Source organism: Orcinus orca, chromosome 19, assembly GCF_937001465.1.
Source record: "Orcinus orca chromosome 19, mOrcOrc1.1, whole genome shotgun sequence".
NCBI classification, from domain to species: Eukaryota; Metazoa; Chordata; class Mammalia; order Artiodactyla; family Delphinidae; genus Orcinus; species Orcinus orca.
In genome coordinates, this window is record NC_064577.1 from 20100001 (window position 1) to 20115895 (window position 15895).

Here is a 15895-nt window from a genome sequence, read left to right on the forward strand (position 1 = left end):
CCACGCATTGTTCTGGGTGCAAGCGACACGGCAGGCAGCAAGAAGATGTTCGGGAAGCCTTGGTCTTTGTGCAATTTCTGAAAGGGGAGGAGAAGGACAAGGTGTAAACGAAACATAGGGGCAGACGGTGAAAGTATCAGCTTGGATTTCCAGCTGCGCCCTCTGGGGCAGAGACTGCCTGTTAGTCCCCAGGATCTATGTTCTTCCATAACAGTAGAACCCCAGGCTTTACCTGTGTGCATGGTAACTCAGGACAGAGACTTCATTACCCCCGGCTTCTCTTTCTGCTGGTGAAGCAATTAACTGAGAGGTGGCCAATGGGATGTAAGCTGAAGTCATATATAAAAATTTTGGAGGCATCTTTAAAGGCACAGGGCATGACCCTCCTCCCTTTCCTCCTTTTTGTGTCCTGGAATGTGGACATAATGGTTGGTGCTCCAGCAGCTATCTTGGATCGTGAGGGAAAAATAAACCATTTTGCTTAGTCCATGGTTCTTTGGGGTTTTATTTCGTTACTCATGGCTGAACTTAATCTTAACCAATTTAGTCCCTCTTACTAACTGTGTAACTTTGGGCAACTGGCTCAAACCTTCTTTTCCTCGGCTATAAAATGGGACACATTGTCATACCTGCTTCGTAGGGCGGCATATGCCAGTGGCTTTCAAACTTGAGTGTGCATCAGAATTACCTGGAGGTTATTAAAGCCCAGAGCACTGAGCCCCACCTGCAGAGCTTCTGATTCAGTAGAAACTCAGAAGTGTGCGTTTGTACAAATCCTCAGATGCTGCCGCTGGGCAGACACTACACCTTGTAACTGCAGCCCTGTGTAAGCGCCCCTGCCCCACGCTGTGCAGCCCCCCGAAAGGACACGAAGGAGGTCCAGACTGCACCCCCAGGTGCAGCATCCCGTGACCTTTCACCTCTGTGCCTCTCCTGGGCCCCTGACCCCCGATTTCTGGAGGAGTGAACCCAATTCAGATGCAGTGTGTAGAGGGCTGCGGTGGAGGGCCCAGGGCCCAGCCCCAGGGGGGCCTCTGGGCACGAGGCGGCCTCTGCCCACTCCACCTGCAGGCAAGTGGCCTCCACTCCCATTAGTCACAGGGCGGCTCAGGCAGCGAGCACCACCTTCCAGGACCCCCTTCTGCCACATGTGTCGTCCTACCATCTGCAATTGCCGGTGGGGGACCAGCCCTGGCCCGGGGCTCCTGGATGGTGAGCAGGACAGGTGTGTGCTTCGGACACGCGCACCTGTGCTCGTAAAGGGGCCCGTGCACATGAGTGGGGCTGAGGCTGGGCCCCCCATTCTCCACTGGCCATGGCAGAGACTGCCTCTCGTGTGAGGGGTGCCCGGGCGCCAGCTGACACCACGAACACCTCCCCGCCAGCTGCTCCGGCGTCATGAGCGGGTGTTCACTGCTAAAGGCTGCACCAAGAGGGCGTGGGGACAATGTGTGTCCCCGACCTAGTGGCCAAGAGGGCAGGCTCTGCACCTCCTTAGCTGTGTGACCTTGGGCGAGGGGTCGAACCTCTCTGGGCCTCAGGCTCCTGCTCTGTAAAATGGGGGTTATCACAGTCTCTAGACTCTGCAACGATCCAGGTGCTTGTTGTAGGCAACATCAAATGAATTAGCTCTGCTAATTGAAGCAGAAAAGGCATTTCCGAAGAGGATATTGACAAAGGGGGCTTCCATGGAGCCCCCAGGAGGTGACTGTACTCCACAAGGCAGGGGGTTGCCAGATGCCCCCAGAGATTCTGATGAACTGATCTGGGGAGAGGCCCAGACACTGCCATCGTTATTTTCAAGCTCCCCAAATGCTTCCAAGTCGAGTCTGGGTTGAAAAGTACTGCCCTGCATCTTTATATACGAATTCTGAACACTTTTTAAAGGGAAATGATGAAATGATCTAATAGCCCCAGAGCCTTCAGGGTTTCTGTCCATCCAGACCCAGGGCTGGCACACCCTGCTTTAAATGAACCGAAGTACAGTGCTCAAGGCTTCGCAGACTCAACCAAAGGGCTTGTTAAAGCACGTCTGCTTTTCAGGGGACTTAAGCAGTTAAAACATGACTCAGTTCGCTGTATCATAACTGCTTTAAATAATTTCCGAACAAGGTGGAGTCAGGGACGAACGGGATGGTATGTTTGGATACAGGAGGAGCCGCCCCGCTGGTTCGGACAGTCTGGTGACCCGCCGGCCATGCAGGACCAGTGCCTGCCGTTTGGACTATACTTGGGCTTCACGGAGCATTAAAAAGAAATAAGGAAATGAGGAGGAACGTAGCTCATTCTGGGAACAAAGCTGAGATTGCTGGGAATGGGGACTGGGGACTGGCAGGGTTATTGCTTCTTCTTGCATCACTTTTTTGGCCGTTCTTTCCTCCCCGGTCTGGGAAGGCACCCACGTGGCCATAGCTTCCCGTGGCTGCCATAATAAATGGCCACAAACTGGGGGCTTCCAAGGACACAGATCTGCTCCCTTTCTGAAATCAAGGTGTCGCAGGGCCGCGCTCCCTCTGAAAGCTCCTGGTAGCTGTGGCTGCATCACTCGGCCTGTGTGGTTGTCGCCTCTTCTGCCTCTTATCAGGGCACTGTCATCAGATTTAGGACCCACACGGGTAATCCACGGTGATCTCATCTCGAGATCCTTCATTTCATCTGCAAAGACCGTTTCCAAATAAAGTCACCTTCACGGGCTCTGGGATGGGACATATCCCGGTGGACCCACGGACACCTTTGTTCAAGGTGCATTTCTACGTTGAGCGTTCTGAATCCAAAAGTACGCTTTGACCCAGCCCTGGATTCCAGATTTGGGTGAAAACAGCAGCTTCTGAAGGGCCCTTCAGAGTTGGCCTCCGCTGAGCTGGGGCCCTGATTCTCCAACCCTACTTCTGCTTCTCCAAGGTTAAAATGCAAGGATGGGGGGCAGGGGGTCATCTAAAGTCATTTAAAATGCAGATTCCAACTAGTAGGTCTGGAGTGGGGCTGACTGTCTGCATTTCTAACGAGCTCCCAGGCGATGCTCACCCCTAGAAGCAAGCCTCTGGTGAGTGTGAGAAATGCCAGGTCCCTCCCTCGCCCAGTCTCCACCCAGAACGGTGGTGCAGGCAGCTTCTGACACCTGAGAAACTGGTCCAGCAGCCCCCAGCCCCAGGCTCAGGAGCAAGGCCAGAACTGAGCCCCAGCCTGCTCCTCCCCAGAGGCACCTCGGGATCCTGGAGGCCAAGGGGCTCTCCCGCCACGGATAGGAGTTCCAATAGAGCCCATGACCCGTCGGGAGAAGTCTGCACTCTTCCCACCACCCCCACCCCCTCTCTCTTCTGCCCTCTGACGCGCTCGCAGTCTGGTACTGCGACCAGCCCCTGGTTCCACCTGCTGCCCCCTCGCCCACCCGCAGGGGCAGCCCAGGTGAGGGCACATGAGGTGCCCCTCCCTCCCATCAGCCTGGGGTGCAGCGAGGTGTCTAGCACAGGGACAGCAAGTCCGCTGGGGGAAGAGGTGGCTGTATATTTGAAGGGCCTCCCAGAAAACCTTGTCATTCTGCAGCTGGGTAAGCGGAGCGCCCTCGGCCGTGTGGCCAATGCACATTGTCCTTGCCGGCAGGTGGCACAGGGGACAGCGGTGGAGGGAACCCAGGAAGGAGGCTCCTGTGCCCGTCCACCTGCCTGGGGCCGAGGAGAAGCCGGCAGAAGGGTGAGCTGATCGCAGTTGGGTGATGCTGCCTCTAGCCCCTTGTTCAGCAAAGGGCAGCACCCCAGACAGCAGCAGGCGCGTCCCTCCTGGACTGGCCAGGCCCTGAGGCAGCTCAGAACTGTGCACTGTGTGTCCGTGAGCTTCGAGGCAGCCATGAGAGGGAAGCTTAATTAAAGGAGGCTTGCACGCCCTTGAACTTGACTCCCACTGTGTCCGGCCATCTATTCCCTCAAACTGACATGAAAGGGAAGGGCTGGGCGTCAATATTATCTGCAAACAAGTACAAATTCCTTTAGGAGAAAGTCACACTCCGTGGAGTAGACGCTTATGTGGTTCACAGCCCCTGCGGTGACCTTCGCACCACTCTGTTTACAGTCGGCCCCGGAAGTGCCTGGTGTCTGGCTGATGTCAACAGTGACCCTCCAGGAATGTTTGCACACCAGGCATCTTTGGATGGCTTATCCAGGCCCTTTCCTGCTCCCCAGCACCCTGCTTCCCCCAACAAGGAAGTGGCTATTTTAGGCGGGAGAAATGAGATGGCAGGATTTTCCCCAAAGGCAGCAGTGCCTGGCTCAGGGCTCGGCAGCTCCCCGGACAACGGCCCTGTGTGTCCGGCCCATCCTTCGGTGACTTACAGGCAAAGGGAAGCGGGGGGAGAGGGGACAGTGATTGGTGATTAGGCAGGACTGGCCCAGTGGGTGCCAATCACGGAGAGGAGAACAAGTCCGCAGAAGGAATTACTTCTGCAAGTGATGAGCTCCCCATCAGATAAGGTGTGATAGCAGAGATGGGATGAAGGTGTGGGGATGGAAGTGGACTCCTATTGTTTTCAAATGAGTCTCCCTGAAGCTCTGTTTTCTCTGGGAGAGTGCATTTCCCCACCCACCGGGCCTGGGGGCTGCCCTGCTCGTGGCCAGATTCTGGAGGACACAGCTGGAGCCCTGAGCCAGCAGCCATGAGAGCCTTTGTGAGCTGGGGTTTCTGTCTTGCAGGGTCCTGGTTGGTATGCTGAGCAACTACTAAATAGTATGGCATCTCTTTCAAAGATTGGGGTTCAGCAATGGGAGACAAGGGAGAGATAGAGCACTTTGGAGAGTTTCCCGGCAGCACTCATGGCGGACAGGAACGTCTTGACCAGGATCGGGGACGTGCCCGCACACGGCTCTTGGCAGGCCCTGGGCTCCTCGGTGGTGGCAGGCGTTTGGGAGGGTGAGGGGGGCTCATTTGGGAAAGCAGCTTGGGCAGGTGACCACAAGGCTTGGAGAGCCAGGCGGGGGGTGGGGGGGGGCGGGAACCAGGCAGGAGGTGCGGGGGTCTGAGCCATCGTCGGGGAGCCTGCTCGGGATCTACTTCCTGCCGACAGCGGGCCTTCCTCGAGTCCCAGCTCGCCTGCTAGGAGTGACGATGCTTCAGCCGGAAGGGCCGCTGGGAGAACTCGGTCGCGTTCAGGATCTGCTCGTCCCCAGCAGATTTCACAACTGTTCTGTGGTCGCCATGGTTGCCAAACTTGCCCTTGATAACACGAAGACATCCTTTCTGTCCAAACCTCGCCTTCTTCCCCATCTTGCTCAGGAGGCAAAGCCAACGGTGAACACGGTTTTTGGCTTTTTTTGGCTGCATTGGGTCTTCATTGTTGCTGCGCGCGGGCTTTCTCTAGTTGCAATGAGTGGGGGCTACTCTGCGGTGTGCGGGCTTCTCACTGCGGTGGCTTCTCTTGTTGGGGAGCACGGGCTCTAGGTGTGCAGGCTTCAGTAGTTGTGGCACGCAGGCTCAGTAGGTGTGGCTCGCGGGCTCCAGAGTACAGGCTCAGTAGTTTTGGCGCACAGGTTTAGTTGCTCCGCGGCATGTGGGATCTTCCCGGATCAGGGCTTGAACCCGTGTCCCCTGCATTGGCAGGCGGATTCCCAACCACTGCGCCACCAGGGAAGTCCCTGAACATGGCTTTTAAATCAGCAAACTCAGTGTGGAGACAGTAGGAGCGCCCTGTGTTCTCAGCGTGATTCCACTTGTGAATGTTCAGTTTTGTAACAATCACTAATAGAGTCACTGAGAAGTGCTTTGAAAATGATCCAAGGAAACTTTCCAAGTGACTCTGTCCCTAGAAGTCGGAGGCCATGCCTGCCTGCATCAGTTACCTACAGCTGTGTAACAAACACCCCCAGACTGCGTGCCTTGAAAGAACAATGGACTTTTATCATCTCCCACAGTGTCTATGAGTCAGCAAGTCAGGAGGCTTAGCTGGTGGTTCTGCTTGGTCTCGTGAGGTTGCCGTCAGGGTGTCGGCCAGGGCTGCCTCCTCTGGGGCTCGGCTGGCGGGCGTGGGGGTGGGGGCGCCTCCACTGTGCTCCTCACGTGGCTGTGGGCAGGGCCTGCGTGTCCAACCACCCAGCTGCCTCTCCAGAGAATGACCCAAGGAGAGCAAGGCAGAAGCCATGACGTCTTCAGGGTCCGGCCTTGGGGTCATTTCTACCATGGCTTATTGGTTCCAATGGGCAGGCTGGAGGGTTCCGTGAGCCGTCTCGGGGGCACTTAGTCCTCACTCACATGGTTTGATTCAAGAACAGTGAGGAACTTTTCCACCTTGGATTGCCAGGAAGCAGGCAGACCCTTTGGAGAGCGCCAGAGCAGCCCTGCTGAGCACAGTGGGGGAAGGGCGGGACAAAGGCTGCTCACGCACGTGCCTGCAGTGCACACACACTCTCTGCTGCCAATTCTCGAGGGTGCAGACCGTGTGCCTGCTGCAATCGCATCTGTCCCACGTGGGGCCCATGGGCTTGCCAGCCACGCCATCCTCTGGCTGCCGGGGTGAGCGTGGGACCCAGGTCTGGCCAGCTGTGGGGCCCATTCCCCTGCCCAGAGTTATTGGTCCAAGGAGAGGGCAGGTGACCGAGCAAGGCCGTGGGAATCCCTCCGTGAAGTCCGGTACGTGGAATCCGCGATCATGAGCGAGGCTTACAGTGTAGCTCGGAGCTACCAGAGAACGAAGAGGAAGGGGAGAGGAGACTCGAGCACCTGGATCCAGCTGTGACTGAAGCTGGTGAGACGCATCTCTGTTCCTTTCACCGGGCTTGCTTGCTCACTTTTGCGTATGTTCACGCGAGGTGGCATTCCATCATCACAACTAGAAGATAGTGGGTTTTGCAGCAAAAACAAGCAAATGCAGCAGATTTCACGTCTTTATTACAGCCTCTCAGGGGCCAAGGATCCCCACTGTACCCTCTGCAGCCCCCAAAGAACCCCTCCTCCGCCACCCCAGGAAAGAAGCCAACAAAAATGAAAAGGAGTGAACAGACCACAGTTTGCCTCCTGGTTTGCCACCGAACGCTCCACGGCAAGCTGGTCCCCCCCGGGATGGATCTCAGGTCCCAGCTGCCCTCAGAGCCTGTGTTTCCTGTTTTCACGGCCAGCTTCTGCATGGGCATTACGAGTCGACATCTAAAAATGGCTTCTTAAATGAACCGAAACGCCTGAAGCTTGTTCTTTTAATAACGGCCAGTGTTGAGTGAGTCCTAACTCCACGCCGGGCGCCGGGCCAAATGCTTTACCGGCATATCTCATTCAGTCGCCAGGCCGGGAGAGGCGGTGTCTATCATCATCCTCGTGTTTCAGGGGACAAGACCGAGGCCCCAGAGTGGGTCACTTTCCCAAAGTGGCCCCTGTGTCCCACCACCGTCACGTTTCACCCGGTTCTTTGGTCCTGAAACATCCACGCACACACTGTTTTCTCTCTCGCTGCCCTGGTGGTCTGGCCCTGGCCCAGGGCTCGAAACCAAAACATGACGTTCTCTCCCTGCTGTTAGCTTCCCCCACCCTCATGGGCCCAGGCGCCTGGGCTTTTTCCTGAGAAAGCCCAGGGTGCGGTTCTCAGGGAGGCGAGCGCCTGGCACCTAGCCGGGCATTTCACGGGCACCTGTGCACGTCTAACTATGTGTTCTGTGTCAGAAGCATGGGCTGTGCTCTCCAGAAGCTCGTTAGAAGCCCGGCCAAAGGGTTGTTTGTGATTTCAGGGCCGGGGAGGAAAGTGCAGGACAAGGGTGTTGGCGCCAAACAGGCTCCTGCCGAGCAGTGAATCAAGGGACCGGGTGAGCACTTGCCCCGCCCTGTTTTTGTGTTTGTTTTCCCCAAGTCTGTTTATTTTGCTCCTCGAGACAGAAGCCAAAGAGAATACACAGCTACCAAAAATCTGTGGGGAGCAGATTTTCCTGGTCCTTCCAGAAACAGAGCAAGCCGGGCTAGTCCCTTTTCTCGGGGGATTGCGCTGAAAGCAAAAAATCCCTCACCTCTCAGACCCGGTCGGCGATGCCAGCCAACAAGCCAGCAGCCCTGTGTCAGACACGTGCCGTGAGATACTTGTCCATTCCCACCAAATTCCCATCAGGGCTGCCTGGGCATTAGAAGGAATCCTAGTGCCTTGCTTGCAATGAGGGCATCATGCCAGCAGGAGGACCAAGACACTTTGGACAAGACTGAAAGACCCAGGCTTCTGCCTTGAGCCCAGTTAAACGTCAGCAGGATTAATCTTCTTTTCTAATTGTGTTTTTGTGTCGTATCAAACACTCCACATAAGGCAGCGCCAAAACCATGTGGCATTTAGAAATACCTGGCTAATTGCAAAAACTTGATTTAACTTTTAGTTGGGGTAAAACTTACATAAAACTTACCATATGAACCATTTCTGAATGAACAGTTCAGTGGAATGAAATGCATTCACATTGTGATGCAACAATCACTACCATCATCGGCAGAACTCTTTCATCTTCCCAGACTGAAACTGTCCCCATTAAACACTAACGCCCCACCCTGCCGCCCCCTCCCCCCCGCTTCTACTTTCTGTTCCTATGAATGTGACGACTCCAGGGACCTCACTTAAGTGGAATCAGACAGTATTTGTCCTTCTGCATTTCACTGAGCATAATGTCCTTAAGCTTCATCCATGTTGTAGCCTGTGTGAGAATTTCCCTCCCTTCCACATACATTTGTGATAAAAACTTTCAACAAAGCAGATACAGAGCGAACGTACCTCAACATAATAAAGGCCGTATGTGACAAGCCCACAGCTAACATCATAGTCAATGGTGAGAAGCTGAAGGCTTTTCCTCTAAGATCAGTGACAAGACAAGGGTGTCCACTCTCTCCACTTTTATACAACATAGTGTTGGAAGTTCTACCTAGAGTAACTAGGCAAGAAAATGAAATAAAAATCATCCAACTCAGAAAGGAAGAAGTAAAACTGTCCCTCTTTGCAGATGACAAGATATAATACATAGAAAATCCTAAAGATGTCACCAAAAAACTAGTAGAACTCATCAATGAACTCGGTAAAGTTGCAGGATTCAAAATCAACATACAAAAATCTGCTGCATTTCTGTATGCCAGTAACGAACTGAAAGAAAGAGAAATGAAGAAAACAATCTCGTCAGCAGTCGCATCAAAAGAATAAAATATCTAGGAATAAATTTAACCAAGGAGGTGAGAGACCTGTACGCCGAAACTATAAGACCACCGCTTCTCAGGATGCATTCTCTTCTCCCCTAAAAGGCCAAGAGGGAGTCCTGTGGGGCTCAGAGGGAAGCAGGTACAGATCCACGTTAATAAGGGAATTCCTTTTGGAATCACTTTGGTGGTCGACTGGTCATCTTTACGGGAAGCTCTCAGCTGAGCCCAGCCCTTTTAAGCAGTTAGAGTAGAGAAGGTGGCTAGTTTTCACATGCCTTTATTTTCCTACATATATGCAGTTTTCTCTGTCTAAACTGTGAGCTCCCTGGAGGCCCCTTTTCTTACATAGCAAGTATGGGGGAGGGGCTTTTTTTTTTTTTTTTTTTTTTCGGTACGCGGGCCTCTCACTGTTGTGGCCTCTCCCGTCGTGGAGCACAGGTTCCGGACGCGCAGGCTCAGCGGCCATGGCTCACGGGCCCAGCCGCTCCGCGGCATGTGGGATCCTCCCGGACCGGGGCACGAACCCGCGCGCCCTGCATCGGCAGGCGGACTCCCAACCACTGCGCCACCAGGGCAGCCCAAGGCGGGGGGGGATTTTGCCTGCCTTCCCGTTACTGCTTGACAGTCCACAGGGCCAGGAGGCAGGCTGAGGACGGACGTGCTCCCTGCAGAGGGCACCCCGAGTGCCCGTGCGCTGGGCCTCCCGGGAGCTGTGTCCGTCACCCCGCCTTGCTCTGCCGGTTCACGGGGAACGTGGAAGTCTCAGTGCAGCCCGAGGTTTACTCCGGGCGGTGGCCCCCTCTAAACCTCTGGCCCACGTGCGCGCACGCATGGCCGGGACAGCTGTGTCCGGTGGTAGAAGCAGCTTAAGCGGCTCAGGCACAGCCCTCGCCGCCTCCTCATAATTCCTGGCTTTTCACAGGCAGATAGACGCCAGCTGAGTCGGAGCCGGTGCTCGGAGGTGACGAGCGGGGGCTTGGAGAGGAAATGAGACAGTCCTCCCACGGGGACGCTCCTGGGACAGACCCCTGGATGTGCTTTTCCATCGGTCCTTACAGCAAGCCTGGGAAATGTAGACAGTCGGCTGCTCTGTCCTCTTGGAGGCCTCGGAAGCTCCGGGCTGCACTTAGGCAGCTGACACTCCTGATCGCCTAACCCAGGTGTTGCCCCTTGTCACGGCAGGGCCGCATACACCCAAAGTGGGAGAGAGGAAAACAACCCATTTGGGGCCCGTTCTGTGAGAAGCCACCTGGTCGGCAAGGTGGGGTGGGAAGGAGAGAAAAGACGGCTTGGGCCTGGTCCCCTGGGCCCAAGTGGTGTGAAAGTGCCCATGGTGGGAAGCACTGCCAGGACCTCGAATGCCCTGCGTGTACCACCGGGTGCGAAGGGTGACTGAGGAGAAGAGGTTGTCCCTCACGGGGAATGAAGGAAGGCTTCTTGGAGGAGGGGCCATTGTGGCAGGTCTGGAAGGTAGGAGGAAGTTTTCCGGGGCATTCGAGACGGAAAGAGGAGCTTAAACCAGAACAAGTGCTGGTGCCTACCTAAGAAAGAAGGACAGCGGAGGGACTGCCCTGGTGGTCCAGTGGTTAAGACTCCGCACTTCCACTGCAGGGGGCACAGGTTCCATCGCTGGTCGGGGAACTAAGATCCCGCATGCTGCACGTGCAGGGCGGCCAAAATCAAAATTAAATTAAATTTAAAAAAAAAGAAAGGGCAGTGGGAGAGAAATAGGGGGAAACAACTTCTTGAGAACACGAGGGGTGAAGAAGCACATTCATCGGGGAGAAGCGAACGGAGACCAGACGGAGCACCTTCTTACACCCGCCACCTTGGCCCAAGCAAGAGATCTGACGGCACCGTGGTTCCTCGAAGATTCAGAATGACAGGGCAGCTCAGCCACCGTCGGGGGTGTGAGTCGTGCGCACAGCTCGGCGTCGTCCCGCCGGGTGGGCTGTTCACACTCCCCAGGACCCAGCAGTGCCGCCCCTCCGCCTGCAGCGTGTTCACTAGCGGAAAGAGGGGTCGCACCCAGATCCCGTTCTTCTCTCTCCAGACACATCCCAGGCGACTCCCACTGGCAGAAACTGTACTGTGGGCCCAACCATACATCAGTCATTTGGGGGTGAGCATTGGGGTAGAACATGCTAACGGCTTAAGCCCTGCAGGGCTCCCTCCTGAGGCCCCAGCGAACCGAGCTGGGCTGAGACGGGTGTGCCCTTCCCAGACCTCCCCGGGGCCGCGCACCCTGAGCCCCTTCCCAGGGCAGCCCCTTGCTGTGACCCACTGGGGAGGGAAGAGTGACGCTGGGCTCCCTGGCCTCCGGCAGGACAGACGGGGAGGCGTGATCCCCTGTCGCTGCAGGGCTTCCCCTAAAACCTCACCCTGGTCTCCACCCCTGCTTTCACTCCCCGGCAGGTTTCTCCCGAGGGCCTTGAATCTTTGACTCAGCATCTGTGTCTGTGGGAGTCTGACCTAAGACAGGTGCGATTTTATCAAAAGAGAAGCGAACAGAGGCTGAGCTACGAACACGACGGACCGCACTAAGCGTGGTGGAGAGAGATGGGTTTTATAAACGTGGACAAATCGCGAGACTCTGAGCCTCAGTTTCTTCATTTAGAACAAAAGATGCAACCAGGCAGTTTACAGTAGAAACAGCTGCAAATGGTCAGGAAACCCGGGGACACCTGCACAGCATCACGAATAATCAAAGAAACGAATGAGCTCCATGAGCTTCTCCTGCAGCACAAGAAGCCAAAGAAATGTACCTAAGTAGGAACACTCAGCATTGTTTGTGAGCAACAACTTGCAAAGCACCTAATGTCCTTCAGCTGGGGGTTGGCTAACACTGATGCACTTTCCCGAGGTGGGTACCTGACAGCCACTGGGAGGAACGTGGTCCAGCTCCAGGCCCTGGCGAGGAAACTCGCCCCCAGTGGGCGACTAAGTGAAAAAAGCCAAGTGCAAGGCAGCATGTACAGTGAAATTCCATGTTGGTACAAAGCATTTCTAAACATGACTATCATAAATTTGTAAGTGCATAGAACACAGTCTGGAAGAATGTACGGTGAGCTGTGTTAACTGTACTTCCTCTTGGGAGTGCGGCTGGGAATTTTCTAGGTAGTTTTGGGTTCTTTTGTAGTATTCTATTTGAGTGTTTTGAAGAAGATGGGTCACTTTTGTCATTTTTTTAATTTAGAAATTTAAAACAGGTGTACACTCTTGCCTGTCACAGAATCTGCTATCTAGTCCTCACAAAAGCCCCACTAAGGTGGGAATTGCAGCTGTCACCCACTTTACAGATGAGAAAACTGAGATCCAGAGGTCCCTGAAGTCACAAGTTGCAGGGATGAAATCCACCCAAGTCTGGACTCTTAACCACGTTGCTTCACAAAGGAAGAGAGGGGTGGGGGGCATCCAGCTCTGGTTTTTAGCACCAGAACCCATTCTTCCAATAAAACATTGGCTGGAAGCCCGGTTCATAAAACGGGTGAGAGGGGAGTCGCTCTGCCGGAGAGGCTGAGAAGCCGCTGGCTCTCGGACCCCCACCCCTTGAGGTACCCCCAGCACCCAGGGGATCCCTGGGACCCCAGTCTGAAAGTCGCTGAGCTAGGTGACTCTGAAGGCCAGGATTCCAAACTGCTTCTGTTGAAAGGGACGAAGATAGAAATGTGTTACTGGGTCATGCAAACAGGTGGAGTCATCTTGCTTTAAATAAACGCGGGTATCAGGCTGCCCTGATTTAGCCTGAATCACTGCCCCCCACAGAAAGCTTTTGTGGGGGAGACACACTGGCCTACTTTGGTTTAGATATAAAAAAAAAAATCTAGACCCTCAGCAGCTGCCTGGAATAAACAGCACCCGCCCCCCACTCCTCAGGAGAACAGCGGACAACTTCTGTTTTCCTCGCTGTTCGGTCTCCAGCAGTGCCCGCGCAGTGATGCTTGTCGAATGAACGAACGAATGGACGGACAGGGGCTTGACTGGTTGACCTTCATGCAAACAGACACCTACACACAGCCCTCAGCCACATTGGCTTTGAGATTTGAGCAACAAATCAAGGTACAGAGGAGTAATGTTGTACTTTAACTCATCAAATAAAATCAACATCCATGCGTCCATACGGATATAAACTAATAATTGCACAAGTAAATGAGGAAGAAGGGACAGTTTTCCTTCCAGAGAGTTCTACTCAATAAACGTGGCAGGCATGAAGGACAGCAAAAATCACTGCTGCAGGCAAGGTCCACCGTGGACACTAAAATTAGTGGGAGAACGTTTAAGGAGAAACAAGATTTGCACGGTAGCAAACTATTCCCCCCCCCAAATATGTATTAAGTACAGAGGAAAAAACAATGATTTTACAGTGGAGACCTGGTGGACACCAGGATCACTAGTGATCAGAGTTAGTGCCCCAAGCAATGGGACGCAGCGTCACGTCCCCCCTGATACGAGACACTGAGGACAACACGTCACCACTTCTGTGCCATTTTTCCAATAACGCACAGCCTCAATCCGACCCTGAGAAAGCAGCAGACGAACCCAAATCGAGCAACATTTTACAAAACACCTGACGAGGGGCTTCCCTGGTGGCGCAGTGGTTAAGAATCCGCCTGCCGGTGCAGGGGACACGGGTTCGAGCCCTGGTCCAGGAACATCCCACATGCCGCGGAGCAACTAAGCCCGTGCGCCACAACTACTGAGCCTGCGCTCTAGAGCCCACGAGCCACAACTACGGAAGCCCACGAACCACAGCTACTGAAGCCCGTGCGCCTGGAGCCCGTGCTTCGCAACAAAGAGTAGCCCCCGCTCGCCGCCACTAGAGAAAGTCCACGCGCAGCAACGAAGACCCAACGCAGCCAAAACTAAAAATAAATAAATTAATTAATTAAAAATAAAAACCTACCTGACGAGCGCTCTTCGAAAAGTCAAATTCACGAAACGGAAGAAAAGACTGAGGAGCTTTTCCAGGTCGGAAGAGACCAAGGAGACGTGACACCAAAGGCAACTTGAGAGCGAGGCAGAGCAGACACGCACAGGGCCCGGCCAACAGGTGGCTTAAGAGATTTAAGACGAAAATGTCTCCACTCAATTCTGAGGGCCAGAGCCAAAGGCGAGGGCAGGTCTGTTTTCCTTCTGGAGGCCCCCAGGGAGGATCTGTTTCCTGCCTTTTCCAGCTTCTGGAGGCGCAGGCATTCCTTAGCTCACCACCCCTCCTCCATCCTCAGATCCCTCTGACCTCTCACTTCCTACCACTCTGACTCTCCCGCCTCCCTCTCATAAGGGCCTGTGTGATGACATTGGGCCCACCTGGACCATCTGGGCTACTCACCCCATCCCAAGATCCTCACCTTGACCACACCTGCAAAGTCCCCTTTTCCATGTACTTTAACATATTCCCAAATTCTGGGGATTAGGACACAGACGTCTTCGGGGGAGAGGGCGCGCGGTTCAGCCTCCTACGCTGATCAACCATGAAGGTCAGACTTTCTGCGTAAAAGATGCCTGCCCCACCTCTGGCCCCACGTGCCCTTTCCAGGAAGAAAGATAAAGAAGAAGGAAGCGGCAGAAGGAAAACCTTTCCCACAGATCCTTAGCAGGTTTCCACCTGGGTCTCACTGACCATTGGAACTGAATTTTGTCAACGCTTTTCCTGCACCAGTCGAGCGTGTGATTCTCCCTCCTTCATTCTATTAACGTGGTGTGTTACGTTATTGATTTTCATCTGCTGAACCGTCCTTGCGTTCCAGGAATACATCCTGCGTGGTCATGATGTATAATCCTTCCAATATGCTGCCGAGTTTGGTTTGTGAGGAGTTTTGCATCAATGCTCGTAGGGGATGTTGGTGTGTAGTTTTCTTCTCTTGTGTGTCTTTGCCAGGTTGTGCTATCAGGGTAATGCTGGTCTCATGGAATGAGTTAGAAAGTGTTCCCTCCTCTTTAATATTTTGGAAGAGTTTGAGAAGGACTGGTATTACTACTTTAAATGTTTGATAGAATTCACCAGTGAAGGCATCTGGTCAAGGATCCTTCTTCGTTGGGAGACTTTTGGTTACTGATTCAGTCTCCTCACTAGTTAGTTAAAGGTTTTATGGTGCCAGAATTTGAACCCAGGCTTATTTCCCATCACAGTCTCTGGTACCCACTATAAGAGGGTTTAGGAGTATGTTTACTCTGCGGCCGCGTGTGTGCGTGTGCGGCCACAGATAATAAGATGACGGGGAGGTGTTTTCTGCTTTGAACAAAACTCCATTAGACTGTGCATGACTTGAGGGTAGCGACTGTCTTATTCATTGTTTCACTCCCAGTAATTGACACTCAATAACCGTTTGCCAGTAAAGAAAGCCAGTTTTCCCAGCACCTTAATCTAAATTATACACCCCTCTTCCTGGAGTATTTGTGGGACCTCCTTGACCATATGTCTTAGTTCAGTTTCCTCCCAAAGCAGCGTCAAGGCCCTGGGTGCGAGTAGCCCATTTGAAAGAAAGAAGGGGATCCTGAGGAGGGGACAGGACGTGAGCCCGGCCGGCGATGGCCGGTGCTGATGAGTGGGGAAGAGCTGGGAGGAACCGGGGTGCAACCCTGCTGACAGCTCTTCCTCTGCCCAGTGCGGGGCTGGGACACTGACTTACCAACTCCTGATTCCTGACCGTGGGGTCTGCACCCGGGGGCATCAACGGCCCACCCTGCACTCCCGCTAGGAGCTGCTCTCTTGCATAGACTGTTGGGATTTTTTTTTTCTCTTTATGGAACAATTTATATCCAGCAGACT

The 15895-nt window shown here is 54.0% G+C and overlaps 1 protein-coding gene across 1 annotated transcript in view; it reads right to left on the minus strand.

Annotated features, from left to right (window-relative positions):
- Positions 1 to 15263, minus strand: part of LOC125962107 (uncharacterized) — a 19114-nt gene extending 3851 nt beyond the window's left edge. Inside the window, exons 1-2 of the mRNA XM_049702148.1 lie at positions 14030 to 15263; positions 1 to 77 (exon numbers count right to left, since the gene is read on the minus strand). The exon at positions 1 to 77 is cut by the window's left edge and continues 3851 nt beyond it. The gene's annotated coding sequence lies outside the window, so the exon portion shown is untranslated. The remainder of the gene's footprint in view (positions 78 to 14029) is intronic.
- Between the last annotated feature and the right edge of the window lie 632 nt (positions 15264 to 15895).